This window comes from Channa argus, chromosome 12 (genome assembly GCF_033026475.1).
Source record: "Channa argus isolate prfri chromosome 12, Channa argus male v1.0, whole genome shotgun sequence".
In the NCBI taxonomy this organism is placed as follows: Eukaryota; Metazoa; Chordata; class Actinopteri; order Anabantiformes; family Channidae; genus Channa; species Channa argus.
The window spans coordinates 1,161,320-1,174,281 of record NC_090208.1 but is presented as its reverse complement, the minus strand read 5'-3'; the positions used below and the strand labels follow the sequence as shown (position 1 = coordinate 1,174,281).

At 40.2% G+C, this 12,962-nt stretch overlaps 1 long non-coding RNA gene across 1 annotated transcript; it reads right to left on the bottom strand.

The window, feature by feature from the left end:
* Window positions 1-8,184: 8,184 nt before the first annotated feature.
* LOC137138273 (uncharacterized) lies at window positions 8,185-10,740 on the bottom strand. Its single transcript, XR_010915922.1, has 2 exons — window positions 9,463-10,740; window positions 8,185-9,136 (listed from the first exon to the last, which is right to left on the bottom strand). It is a non-coding gene; the product is annotated as an uncharacterized lncRNA (long non-coding RNA).
* Between the last annotated feature and the right edge of the window lie 2,222 nt (window positions 10,741-12,962).

Here is a 12,962-nt window from a genome sequence, read left to right as displayed (position 1 = left end):
GAATAAAACACTGGAAAATGTCAATATATTGAGCGGAAGTTGGCTTAGATGAAAGTCAGAACAATGCACCACCACTTGTTTATTCAATAAGATAAGACAGTTATAGCACTTTTAAGATATGAGAAAATGTTTGATTACTTAATCATTAAAAAATCTAATCACTTCTTAATTATCACCACAGTGTGGTTTTAGCTGATCTTGATTTAAAATATTAAAACTAGGAAAATTTAACACCTAAGAGCAGCAGTTGTTGGAGCAGCAGCAGCAGCAGTTGTTGCATCATTAATTTGTTGAGGAACCAGCAGTTGTAGTTGAGGAAGGGCTTGTGTTGCAGACAAAGGTTGTTGTTGTTGGTGGTGCTGCTGTTGTTGTTTGGGGAACAAAGTGGTTAATGATTCCGAATGGTGACACCTCCAGGAATGAATGAGTCCTGCCCCCTGGATATACCTACCTTAAAAAAGCCCCCACCACTGGTCGCATTGGGGGTCTAATCATAATCCACCATAAAGATTTGAAACTGTCATGCCTCCCTCCTCTGTGTAAACATCCACTCTCTAGTTTCATACTTATTATTTACCAGCCACCAAAGCAACACCCAGGTTTCATCAGAGAAATGTGTGAACTCCTTTCAACTTTCTGCACATCATCACCCAACGTGTTGATACTCGGAGACCTGAACATCCATGTGGACGCACCTTCTAACCATTCTGCTGCTGAGTTCTTAGAACTGCTGGACTGCTTAAACCTGAAGCAGAAAGTTGAGGTCCCCACTCATAGGGCCACAACCTCGACTTAGTCATTACTGACTAAGTAATGACCCCATTTCTAACCGCCAAGTATACGACCTGGGTGTCTCGGACCACAAAATCATTTCAATGGACTTCCCTTCATATACATCATTTTCCAACCCACAATGTGAAAAACCTAAATGTCTCTGATTTAAATGCTGACATCAAAAATCTCTCCATTGTCCTAAAATTTCCCTCAGTGTCTGAACTGGTGGGCTACTATAACAACAGCCTCCAGAATATCCTTGAGGCCCCTGCTACCTTGAGCGTCTCTTTGTTTCAACCAACTTAACTGTCCATAACCTGAAGTTATGGCAAACTGTCGTCCAATGTTCCATTCCTATCAAAGGTCTTAGAAAAAGCTGTCTCAGTCCAGCTCCAGTATCACCTCAAAAGACACAATCTGTTTGAAAAATTTCAATCTGGCTTCCGCCCCTCCCACAGCACAGAGACAGCCCTGGTCAGGGTCACCAACGACCCCCTAATGGCTGCTGACCAGAGCTTCCCATCTCTCCTCATTCTTCTGGATCTCACTGCCGCTTTTGATACAGTTGACCACAAAATTCTCCTTCATCGTCTGCAGCATATTGTTGGATTTTCTGGCACTGCTTTGGGGTGGTTTGGTTCCTATCTCACAAATAGAGTATGAGTATGTGGCCATAGGGGATGCCAAATCTCAGTCACCTGTGGGGAGCCACAGGGGTTGGTTCGACCGACCCTTTTCAACGTCTATATGCTCCCACTGGGCCACGTCATTGGCAAGCATGGAATCTCCTTCCACTGCTATGCTGATGATACTCAGCTGTACGTGAGACTGAGCCCGACCCCACCGACACTTCCATCAACTCTCACCTGTTGCCTGGAGGACATCAAGGCGTGGATGACAGAGAACTTCCTTCAGCTGAACAGCATAAAAACCAAAGCCCTTCTAGTTGGTACCACCCACCAGCTTCATTCCTCCCCCATTAACTGTATCTCTTTTTGTGGTCGCACCATTACCCTCTTCAACTCTGTTAACAACCTGGGGGGTCAAGTTTGACCCTCACCTGTCATTTGAAACACATGTCCAACACCTCTGCAAAATTGCATTTTTTCATCTCAGAAACATAGCCAAACTCCGCCCCTCTCTGTCCCTCTGTGACGCTGAAAGGCTGGTCTAGGCCTTTGTCTCCTCCAGGCTGGACTACTGCAATGCACTTCTCATTGGGATCTCTGGCAGGAGCCTTCAAAAGCTCCAATATGTTCAAAACAATGCTACCAGGATCCTTATGACGGTGCGAAATATGAGCACATCACTGCTGTTCTCCAGACACTTCACTAACTCCCCATCCACCTTTGCATTGAATTCAAACTCTGTCTACTTACCCACCAGAGCATCCATGGAAATGCCCCACAGTATCTTAAAGAACTCCTCACATTGCAATCTACAACAAGACACCTTCGTTCTACCAACACTTATCACCTCTACCCCTCCACAACAGACTCCACTCAATGGGGGATCGAGCCTTCTCAGCAGCTGCTTCACGGCTCTGGAACACTCTACCTGAACCTGAGGGCACCACAGACTGTGGACTGTTTCAAAAAACAGTTAAAGACTTTTTTGTTCAGTGAAGCATTTTAAAGTGATCATTATCTTTTTTATATATTATTTTATGTTTTTTATGTTTCTATGCTTTACATGTTTTTATGTTTTATTCTTGCTCATAATCTGCTTGTGTAGCACTTTGAGATTTGTAAACAAACGTAAAGTGAGAGTGATGCACAGTTTGAATAAGTTAGCAGGATGAAATCAGCAAGGTTGACTGCTGACTGACATAAAGCAGGAGAAAAAAGAGGTCGAGGTGGAAGTGGTTTAGGGGACAGTGCACATGTGGGGGAGGGGCTATCTGTGAGGAGGAAAATAGAATTAGTATTAGGAAGTGAAAAGACAGAGGAATTGGGATAAAGATAAAACTAAGTTGTCCTACGATGTCCCTGCTTGGTGCAGGTAAACTGCAGGTCTTTGCCAGTTATTTCCTAAAAAATTTCATCACTATGCTTTTTATCTAATTTAAGTAGTGGATTTATGTGACACTACTTTCAGAAACATCAACCAACCAATGATTCAAACTGTATTTATATAGCACTTTTTGTTCAGACTACTGCAATATGAAGTGCTTTACAGCTCAGTGGGTATCAGGCACACAGCAGCTATGGATGCTACTGCATCTGGGCCTGAGTCCTGAAGACTCACTGCAACACCTTTTTGTACATCTCCAACAGTGTAAAGAGAAAAAAAATAATGTGAAAACTACAAACTTTCTGTCTTGTCAGAAAATGATCAGAGAAAATAAGTAAGAAATGTAAAGTAACAAGAACATGACTTACAGTAGAGGCAGTGGGTTGATGTCCAACATGAACCTGAAAAAAATGGTTGATATTAAAATGTCATTGCAGACTTTATCTTCCAACAGACTCGGTCAAAGTTGTAGTTCCAGTACAGACGTGAGGACTGGACAAGACTCACTGAGCAGTTCACTTTTCATACCTGTTCTATTCCTCAACAGCTGCACAAGTCCAACCAGAAACAGAACCAGGACAACCACAGAAACCAGAACTGATATGCCTGTGACATAGAGAGAAGAAGTTAAATTCACGTACAGACTGAAGGAGAAAACCTGATTTTAAATGTAAAGGCTACAGACCAGATACATAGAACTTTTCAAAAGGAGAAAATAATTATCAACTCATTTCACATTTGTGTTGAAAACAGCAAATGTTCAAAGAAGCATTTGCAGTAATGAATCAAAACTAAGGTTGAAGATCAGTGATACTATAAAAAGGCAGCGCATTGCATTTACCAAAGAAGAAAACTTTCTGGAGGCCTCATCTCGTAATAATGAGATAATAAGTCATTAATATGAGCTAAAGATCTCGTTATTAGAAGATGCAGAACAGAGCATGTCGTTAATGACCATCGTCAGCACTTCCAATAATCCAAAGCTACACTGTCAGTAGCTGACTCAGCGTAACTTAACAAATAGGCTCCAGTGGATGGTTCACTGTGTCACTCTGTATATTTGTATCAGCAAGATGTGCAGGTGAGATGGAACAGCAGTGACCACACGAGGAAGAACATAACCAGAGTGATGCTGAATGTAGTGCTTCAAATGACAAATGTGTCATTAGCTATAGCAGAGACAGGATCACATTCTTTAATTCCTATCAATAATTTAAGTATCAGATCAAGAACAGTCTGGATCAGGAAATCCTACTGACTGCTGCTTCATCCATCAGCATGTATTAGTTCATTAGGTACTAAAGCTGTCAGATACAGAGCTGTTCTCTTCACACACCTGACACCTGAACAACACAGATTCATTATGGATGATCGATGGCTTTGACTCACCCAGAAGTTCAAAAGTAAATTGAATCGTCATGTTGTCTGGACTGAAGTGAAACCCGTCAGCACTTATCCTGGGTCTGACTGGCTCTTCCTCTTTCACACTTCACTAAGGTTTTGTCCTCTACAGGATTTGGACTATTCTCTTCTGAAATCTGCAGGACTCTCCAAAGATGAGATGGACAGTGACAGTTTGAAAACCAGATCCAAACTAATCTAGAGGTTGGACTGTGTTTAGTTGTAGTTGTCATCAGATGGGAGGAGTCAGAATTAAATTTAGCTTCACACTGAGGGGAAATGGGTGTAAGAGAAAAGCTTTTTTTTAAATAACACTATGTCAAAATATATCATTTCTCAGCATCTACAGCTCTTGGTTGTGTGATCTTACTACTGATACTGTCAAACACTGATGATCTTAGACAGTTATTACATCTACGTATGTGAGTGTGATTGACAACAGCTTCATATTTGTTTTAACACTGTTAAGACCTTTAACAATATTTATTGCACTCACTTTATGTCACATTATGGTGTTGTAGTTGTCAAAGCTCTCTCTCTGTCTGTACCCACCTGGGTTCCTGGGTTTGGTTCTTCTGCTTGACCTGTTGGACTTGGTTATACTGTGCCGCTAACAGGTAAACTTTAAACCGTTTCCAGACCGTTATACACATGGTACAGGCCTGTCAGGAGAAACCTGGGTTTAGTGTTTTGCCCAAAAACACTTCAACACGTTTCCATGTGGAACCAGGAGTCAAACCAGCACTGGCTGAAAACTCGGGTACAGCATGAAATGTTTTTGAATGTTTGCTTTTTTATACTGAAAGAAGATAAAGTAGAATCTATCACATGACTGAAAGCACTCAAGTCCAGAGCTGCTGCTCAGCTTGTTCTGCTGCAGTGTGACAGTGTTTCAGCCACGCTTCACCAGTATGCAGCCATTTGAATCTGCACTCACTTCTCGTGTCGGCTCGCGTTTCCAACATGACGCAAAGCATTTTTTATACTTTGACTGAGGTCTGAACTGACATTCACAGAGGCTGGAGGACAGAGTTAAAATCTGTGTCTTATTGTTGGAGTGTCAGTGATTGTGTCAGTCCAGACACACCTGGACCCGGAGGACACGGGTCACTAAAGGTCAGAGGTCAACACTCAGTTTGTCTAGTGGTTTGATTACTCAGATGATAATATTTGAACAGGAGATGTGTGGAAACCTGTAAAGCAGATCAGGATCAGAGCTGAATGTTAGCAAAATACCATTTTAAACTGTATTTTATTGAAGGTCACACACTTTTTATCAGGACATGAAGGAAGGACGCGTCCTCCACAGCGGTTAGCAACCATCTCAACTGTTTTCAGTGAGAAAAAGACACAAGGCTGAAGCAGCATTGTCCTTTGTATGACCTGCTGATATCTGTTTCTGTTTGCTGCGAGTAAAACTTTAAAACGAGACTCTGGTGACTCTGTCGTCTCCAAGTAAGATTTTCTTCTGACAGTGACCCACAGCTGTGGTTTCAAGCTGACGGATGACAAGAGCGATGAGAGAAGGTATAGGACGTTTACTACTTCAGTTAAAGTGATGCACCGTGTCAGCTTTCGAGGCAGGTATTAGCACAAAGGGACCAAAGTTTTCTTTTTCACCTTCTCTTTTCTGAAATTTAAAACAAGTTTTCTTCAGCTTAGAATCAGCCTTTCATGTCTACATGTGGAGTGGAGCCCGTTTTCATGTTGCACGGACACATTCCTATAAACCAAACACTGACTCTTTACAAGGAATTTCTGCTTTTAGCAGTTTTACATCGTAGATACACTGTTAGCTACCTGAGGTCCAGCTGGCTCAGTTGAGAGAACAGAGAGGCCTTTTAATGTGTCCTGCTCTATGGCAATATAGGAAGTGACTACTCATCAAAACGTAAAGAGCAACTTCCCCAATTTTCAGCTTTCTATTCTTTAGTTTAGAATGTAAATGTAAACTTTACTCTGACTTACTTATAATAAAATATTTCTGTTTGTAGCTGAAAAACTCATCTAAATGACATCACCTGGAGGACATCTTTTTATAATTAGGAGTTGAAATGATGTCATCTGGGTCAAGCAGGAAAAGCAGGTGATTACAAACTCCATAGTGTGAGAACCAGATGATATAATGTGAACTGAATGTTTTATTAAGTGATGTCATCTGGAGGAATTTTTCAGCTACAAGTAGAGATATTTTGATATGGGGAATTCAAAGAGAAGTTTAATGGCATTTATGTACATGTACTACCCAAACTAGCTGTGCTGACCCCTGAAGGGAAAAGCTGAAAGCCGTTGATCTTTGACCTCCATTGCTCCACTTACCACTATCTTGCCAGATTTATAACTCGTCTTCCTTTTACTCAGCTGGTCTTCCTTGTTTCATTAGACCTGTTTGTTTACACTGAATCATGTGCTACTTGCAGCAGAGTTTGATTCGGGGTCCTCTTAGCGAGGTCTGAGACTGCTAGTGTCTTTGCAAGCTTTGCACACAGCCAGTGCTGTACAGAGTTGAACTTTGGTCAGCTCTTGGGGGCCCCCTACTGGTCTGGGACCCAAGCAGTTGCTTGCCTTCCCTGCTAACATGGAGCCCCTCTAAATACATTCACACAGAGTATTAGTACACCAGTTCACCAGTCTGTCTGATCAGTTCTAAGAAACGTTGAAGCTGAGAATGAGGATGTTTATAGAAAACACCCAGCAGAGGTTAAAGTGTTAAAACAGGTTCACCTGAATAAAATGACAGGAACAACTGTATAATCTCTGCCTGTATGCAAACACAAGCAGCCGGTGCTAGTGGCCATTTCAACTGCCACACATAGAGAATTACCAAAAGAGTCTTCACGCTGTAATTACTGCCATAGGGGTTTGTTACAAGTCCATCCTGACTTGCTCCATGTCTGTACGGTACACTGGGCTGCAGTGTCTCATCACATCGAGTATCCTGAAGAATGTGGGGAAGACTACGTCTGACTCCTTCCACCCCTCTGGTCAGAGTGTTCCTGACTGATGTTGGACTCCTGCTGAGGCCCAGGTCCCACCACTGGCACCAACTCTTGTCCCACAGAAACTGCCTGAATAAATACATAAATAAATACAACTGATGCTGCTGTTTTAACATTGCAAATGCTAGAATTAACGTCATTCTATATGTTTACTTTTTGCACTTTTCCTCCCTCATTTCCTATAATCAAATAAGCTGTGCACCAAACAACTAAGGCAATATTTTATATGTAAAACCCTACGTTGATTCTTAGTAAATTTCTAAATTTTGCTAAAAAGTCAATGTTTTTCATTACCAGTTACTGAGTATGTAGTAATGGACAAAAATATCTATATCTATATCTATATAGATATAGATATATATATACACATATATATGTAGATCTGCCTTTCAAATAAAGGAAGGAGCATCACCTTGTGTCCTGCTCCAGGTTGGCTTGGTACAGCTCACACCACGAGGCTGAAACAAGCCTAAGCCTGACCCACAATGCATCTGTGTCATGCAACACAACAGTTTGAGCTAAAAGTGAAATACACGCAGTTTCTTTTTCTTTTTATGGAGCGGGTTAAGCAGAGAGTGACAATCAGCAGATCGGCCTTTGTGTGGAGGTAAAAGTACACTTGGAGCTTAAAAATATTCCAGCAACCATGACAACTGTTACTATAAGAAAGAATCTACTGTTAACCAGTGTGTCTCATGATTGTAGTTTCACAGCTATGCAGGTGCTGGTGAAGACATGAGGATGAAGGTAGTGAACAGCTGGATGAAATTCGTTACCTCGGTCTAAGTAGAAACCTGTGGTTTGCTTTGGGAACAAACTGTTTACTACCAAATACCAAAATCCCACTGTGAACATTCCATATTATACTATTGCTACTATTACTACCACAATGTCTCCAGGCCAAAGGTTCCTTCTGTAGTTAGTAACATGCTGATTCATTTGGATTTTTAACTGTTTACTATGTAAAGCAGCAGAGAAACTACAGTCACCACGTCCATGAGTTTAAAGCGACATATTCAGATTTATTCTTTTCTTAAACCAACAATTTACACCCGTGACGATTGAAATAAACTTGAAAATAACCAAAGCAGCAAATACACACATGCAAGCAGAAGAAGAAGTGATGATGTTGCATTTTTCACATAAGTGCAAGTGTAAAAGCAAAACCAACTAACAGTGTTCACACTACAGAATTACTGCTGTTTCTGCCTGGAAAGTTACAGTGTGAATCCAAAAGTTGTAACATTATGATGCATCAGCAATTGTAATAATGCAATACTGTCCTCGACTATATCTAATAAAATCACATTAATGCTTTAATCTAATGTTTATGCTTTAGCAATAGGTGCACGGTGAAGTAATGAGATTACAAGACAAACCATGAGCTGATGTGTCTCTGAGCAGCAGAAACTCACAGAGGAACATCATCATTTACCCCAAGAAGACAGGACGTTTTATTCAAACATGTAGTAGAAGCAAAGATCATGACAGAAGATGGAAGGATGCTGATTTTCCTGACTATCTATGTGTGTTAACACAAACTATTTAGAGTGGAAGTATTCATCTTCATTTTTATTGTTGTTGTTGTTGGAACAACAATTGTTGTTGTTGGAACAGCAGTTGTTGTTGTTGCAGCAGCAGTTGTTGTTCTTGGAGCAGCAGCAGTTGTTGTTGTTGGAGCAGAAACAGTTGTTGTTGTTGGGATGGTAGTTTGTTGTTGTTGGGGGAGCAGTTTGTTGTAGTCGCAGCTGTTGTTGTTGTTGTTGTTGGTGCAGCTGTTGTTGTTGTTGTTGTTGTTGGTGGTGCAGCTGTTGTTGTTGTTGTTGTTGGTGCAGCTGTTGTTGTTGTTGTTGGTGGTGCAGTTGTTGTTGTTGTTGTTGGTGGTGGTGCAGCTGTTGTGGTTGTTTTTGTTGGTGCAGCTGTTGTTGTTGTTGTTGTTTGTGACTGTGCTGTTGTTGTTGTTGTTTGGGGAACAAAGTGGTTAATGATTCTGATTATGTCAAAAATTTGAATTGAACTCAAATGTCTGAGGTGTTTGATTATTTAAAATTCTTCCTGCTTTTAAAGAAGATTTGAGACATCAGGTAAAATGGTTATAGACCACAGATACAATCTAATAAGTCTTGTATTGTACTTTAACAAGTAATAATTTGCTGTAGTAAAATAAATATTCTGTTATTTTTCTAAAGAACTATTCAGTTTAAACTTCCTAAGGGTTTTAAATCAGTCTGTGTAAGACCTGTAGAACGTGTATAGTCAGAATAAGTCGAGTTACCTGCACAGAGCAGCATCCAGGTGAGAGTCAAAGAAACAAGCAGCTTCATTGTGATGATCTTGGATGTTGATGCTGTAAGTTCACCTGCTCTGTGCTGCAGCACTTTATATACTGTACAGGTGCTGGATAAATTCAGGAGCGACACATGACACCTCCAGGAATCGACGTGTTGCTGTCACTCACCTTTGTCACCAAAAATGTTTAATGACAACACCCACCACACCCACTTTTTAACATAGCAGACTTAAAATGTCACAGTAAAAATACTTATTACTTCCTCCTTGGATAAGTTAAAACAGTGTCCTTCTGAAAATGTGTCATTTGATTCACACTAACAACATTTCATCCACAAGTCCCAGCAGGTTAAATATAGTGGAAAACAGTAAGGTTTTATTTTAATGCTGATGGAGTTATTGTATTGTCTTTGCATCCACGTCTCCTGCAGAAGCTGCATTTCCTTCCTGCTGTATCTATTCTAGTTTACAAAAAGGTGGAAATGTTCATATTTACTGAATAATAAATTCCTTGCTGTGGAATTAACCGTCAAACTCTGACTTTGGTTACCAGTAAATGAGTTACAAGGTCATTTGAAGCCTCTGTTGCAATGTGCCTTTGGGTTCCCATCTGGAATGTTGTAAAACCAGAACCTCATCCTTCCAACCTGTTCAGGAATGGTTTTAAGTGTCATGCTCATGCTGAAACTCCATAAAGGTGATGAGTAAACACATTAAGTCCTCGGCTTCAACTTGTCTGTCAAAGATGAAATACATTGTGAAAAATGGCAGCAACAAGGTCCCTGGGTTCAAACTGACAGACTGAGATTTTTTTAAGTTTCAATTTATCCCAGGAGCTGTGACTCACAGAGTAAGAACTGTCACAATGAATCCTAGAAGAGTGAACATGTTTGTCAGGAGACTAAAAATACAAGCAGATTATGACAGGAGGTGGCAGGATGCCAAGAACATCCAGGTTCAATCATCTGAAAAAAATACTGTTTAGCTTAAGTGAACACATTCTTATTCTGAACGACAAAGTTTGCAAACGTATTAAAAATAAAAAAAAAACCTTAAAAATTAAATAAATAAATTACACTCTTACGTCTAGATCAAGAACAACAGGGACTATTTTCTCCTTAAAGTTTCCTTAAATGTAACAACTTGCAGTGCGGCTGTAATAATTCTAAGTAATTATGTTCAGCTGTGCTGATGGTCCATCTGTGTGTTTCCACTGAATAAAAGTCACTATACTGATTGTAGCAGAAATGAGGAGACAAGGCAGCACAACTCGTCTGGCTCTAAAAAGCCGACTTACATTACACCAAATCATGTGTCATCACTCACGTGTTAAGTTCACTTTCTGTTCACAGGGGATGATGTCACCAATCAATCACACATACCAACCCGTATCTAATATTGTGGTCTGGGCCTCTACTGCCTAGATAACTCTGAATTTCGTGTTACAAGTTCACTTGAAGCCTAATGACATGTTAAAGTATTTTACTCGTCACTTTCACAATGTGCCTACGGTTTCATTTTTCCATTGGAAAAAAAAAAGGTCTAAATGAAAAAATCGTTGAAAGAAAACTACTAAAAAAAAGGCAAACACTAATTGGTGTCCTCATTTTGTGTGTAGCTTCACCTGCAGACACATGTCCCAGCAGCCTCTGAGACTACACACTACATGTGGTGGATTAGTGCTGCAGCACCAAAAACTGCAGAAGTGAGATCAGTGTTTCAGCTTGTCAGGACTAAAAATGCAAAAGTAAACCAGAGTATCAGATTGTCGTTACCGTTTTCAGTGTTCAACCACCATCATATTGTTGATGCCTGTGTTTAACTCATCAATGTCCTCGACATTCCACGAAACAAGACTAACGTAAGGATCTTTTAAAAAATGTTATTACATTCAAAACTCATTTAGAGCTGTTTCACCGTCAGTGTCACGCTCACACCGAAACTCCCCAAAGGTGAAAAGTTAATACATTAACCCCTGAGATTTGTCAGACTGACAGATTGAGATTCTTTCTATAGTTCAACCCGTCTCAGGACTTGCAGAGTAAGAAGTGTCAAAATGAATCCTCCATGAGAGAACACATTTGTTGGATAAGTAAAAATAAGAGCAGATGATAGTCTGCAACTAAGTTCAACTTGTGCTTCTCATTTGTAGTTTGGCTGCCTGTTGTCATCAGTTTTAGTGGCGCTGGTGTTTTATGGGCTGGTTTCTTTTGTTCACAGATAAAAAGCATCATCATCATCATCATGTCTGAAAAACTCCAGCTACTAGTATCAGGACCTACTGAACATACTAGTATTTCTTTAGTACTCAAGTTCTTTAGTGCTGCGTACTGCACACCATGAAGCCACAGTGAGGCAGGACAAATGTGATACACATGTACTGAGAGATGCTGGGCCTCACAATGTGCTCCTCTGGCCTACATAAGTATACAACGTATACATAAGTATACAACTTATGTAGGTGTGGCAGCTTTCACCCTGTACTCCAACTTGCCATAAGGAAAAAGAAGTAATTTTTTTCACTTCATCCTTACAGTTGTTTTTGTACAATTATAAAATCCCATTTAAAACATGGTTTCAGTCATAGATTCCCTCTGTGGTGAATAACTTGCAGATTTTTGGTTTAGTCTGTAAAGCATGACAATCACAATGTCTTGATAAGAGCAAAAGCAGCAAACACAAATGTGCAAAAAAGACAAACCAGAGAATTGATGACATTGTTGCATTTTTTATGTGATTTTCTAATGTGAAGTATTAACTACAACACAAAGTTACAGTGTTCACTATAGAATTACTGTTGCTTGGGAAGCTACAAGTTTAGATGTTACATGTTGATGTGAATCACAAGCTTGTGTATGAGAAGCAGGATCTCACAGAAGAACATTATTACCTCAGGAGGACAGGTTTTATTCAAGCATGCAAAAACTGCAGTAGAAGCATAAGAGTAGTATTTCTATTAGATCATGACAGATGGATGGTTGTGTGGACAGCGGTTGGTTTTCTCTCAGCAGTTGTAGGGACAGCAGTTGTTTTTCTCTCAGCAGTTGTAGGGACCCTGGTTGCTGTTGGGGCAGCTGTTGCTTTTGGAACAGTAGTTGTTTAGGAGACAAAAGTGGTTAGTGAATTTAATGTGAAAAGTCAACATTTAATTGAAATGTCTGTGGTGTTTGACTATTTGAAAACTTCCTGCTGTTAACAATTAAATGGCTGTGGACCACAGAGACCAGTTTTTTAAATATTTTAAAACAAAATTTGCTGTTCTTTTAGTAAGAGATTATCAAATGTAGTCCCGGTGAAAATTTCATAGGAGTTTTAGATTAGTCAGTGTAATATCTGTAGACCACCCAAAAACCATTGAGCAGTCTTGTTGAGATGCTAACGTAAGCTCATAAGGAGAAACATTATGTTGCTGTGCTTTGCAGGGAAAACAGCAACACATTCAGTGACCCAACGACCTGGCTGTACGGTGGCTCTCTAGCCCATGGA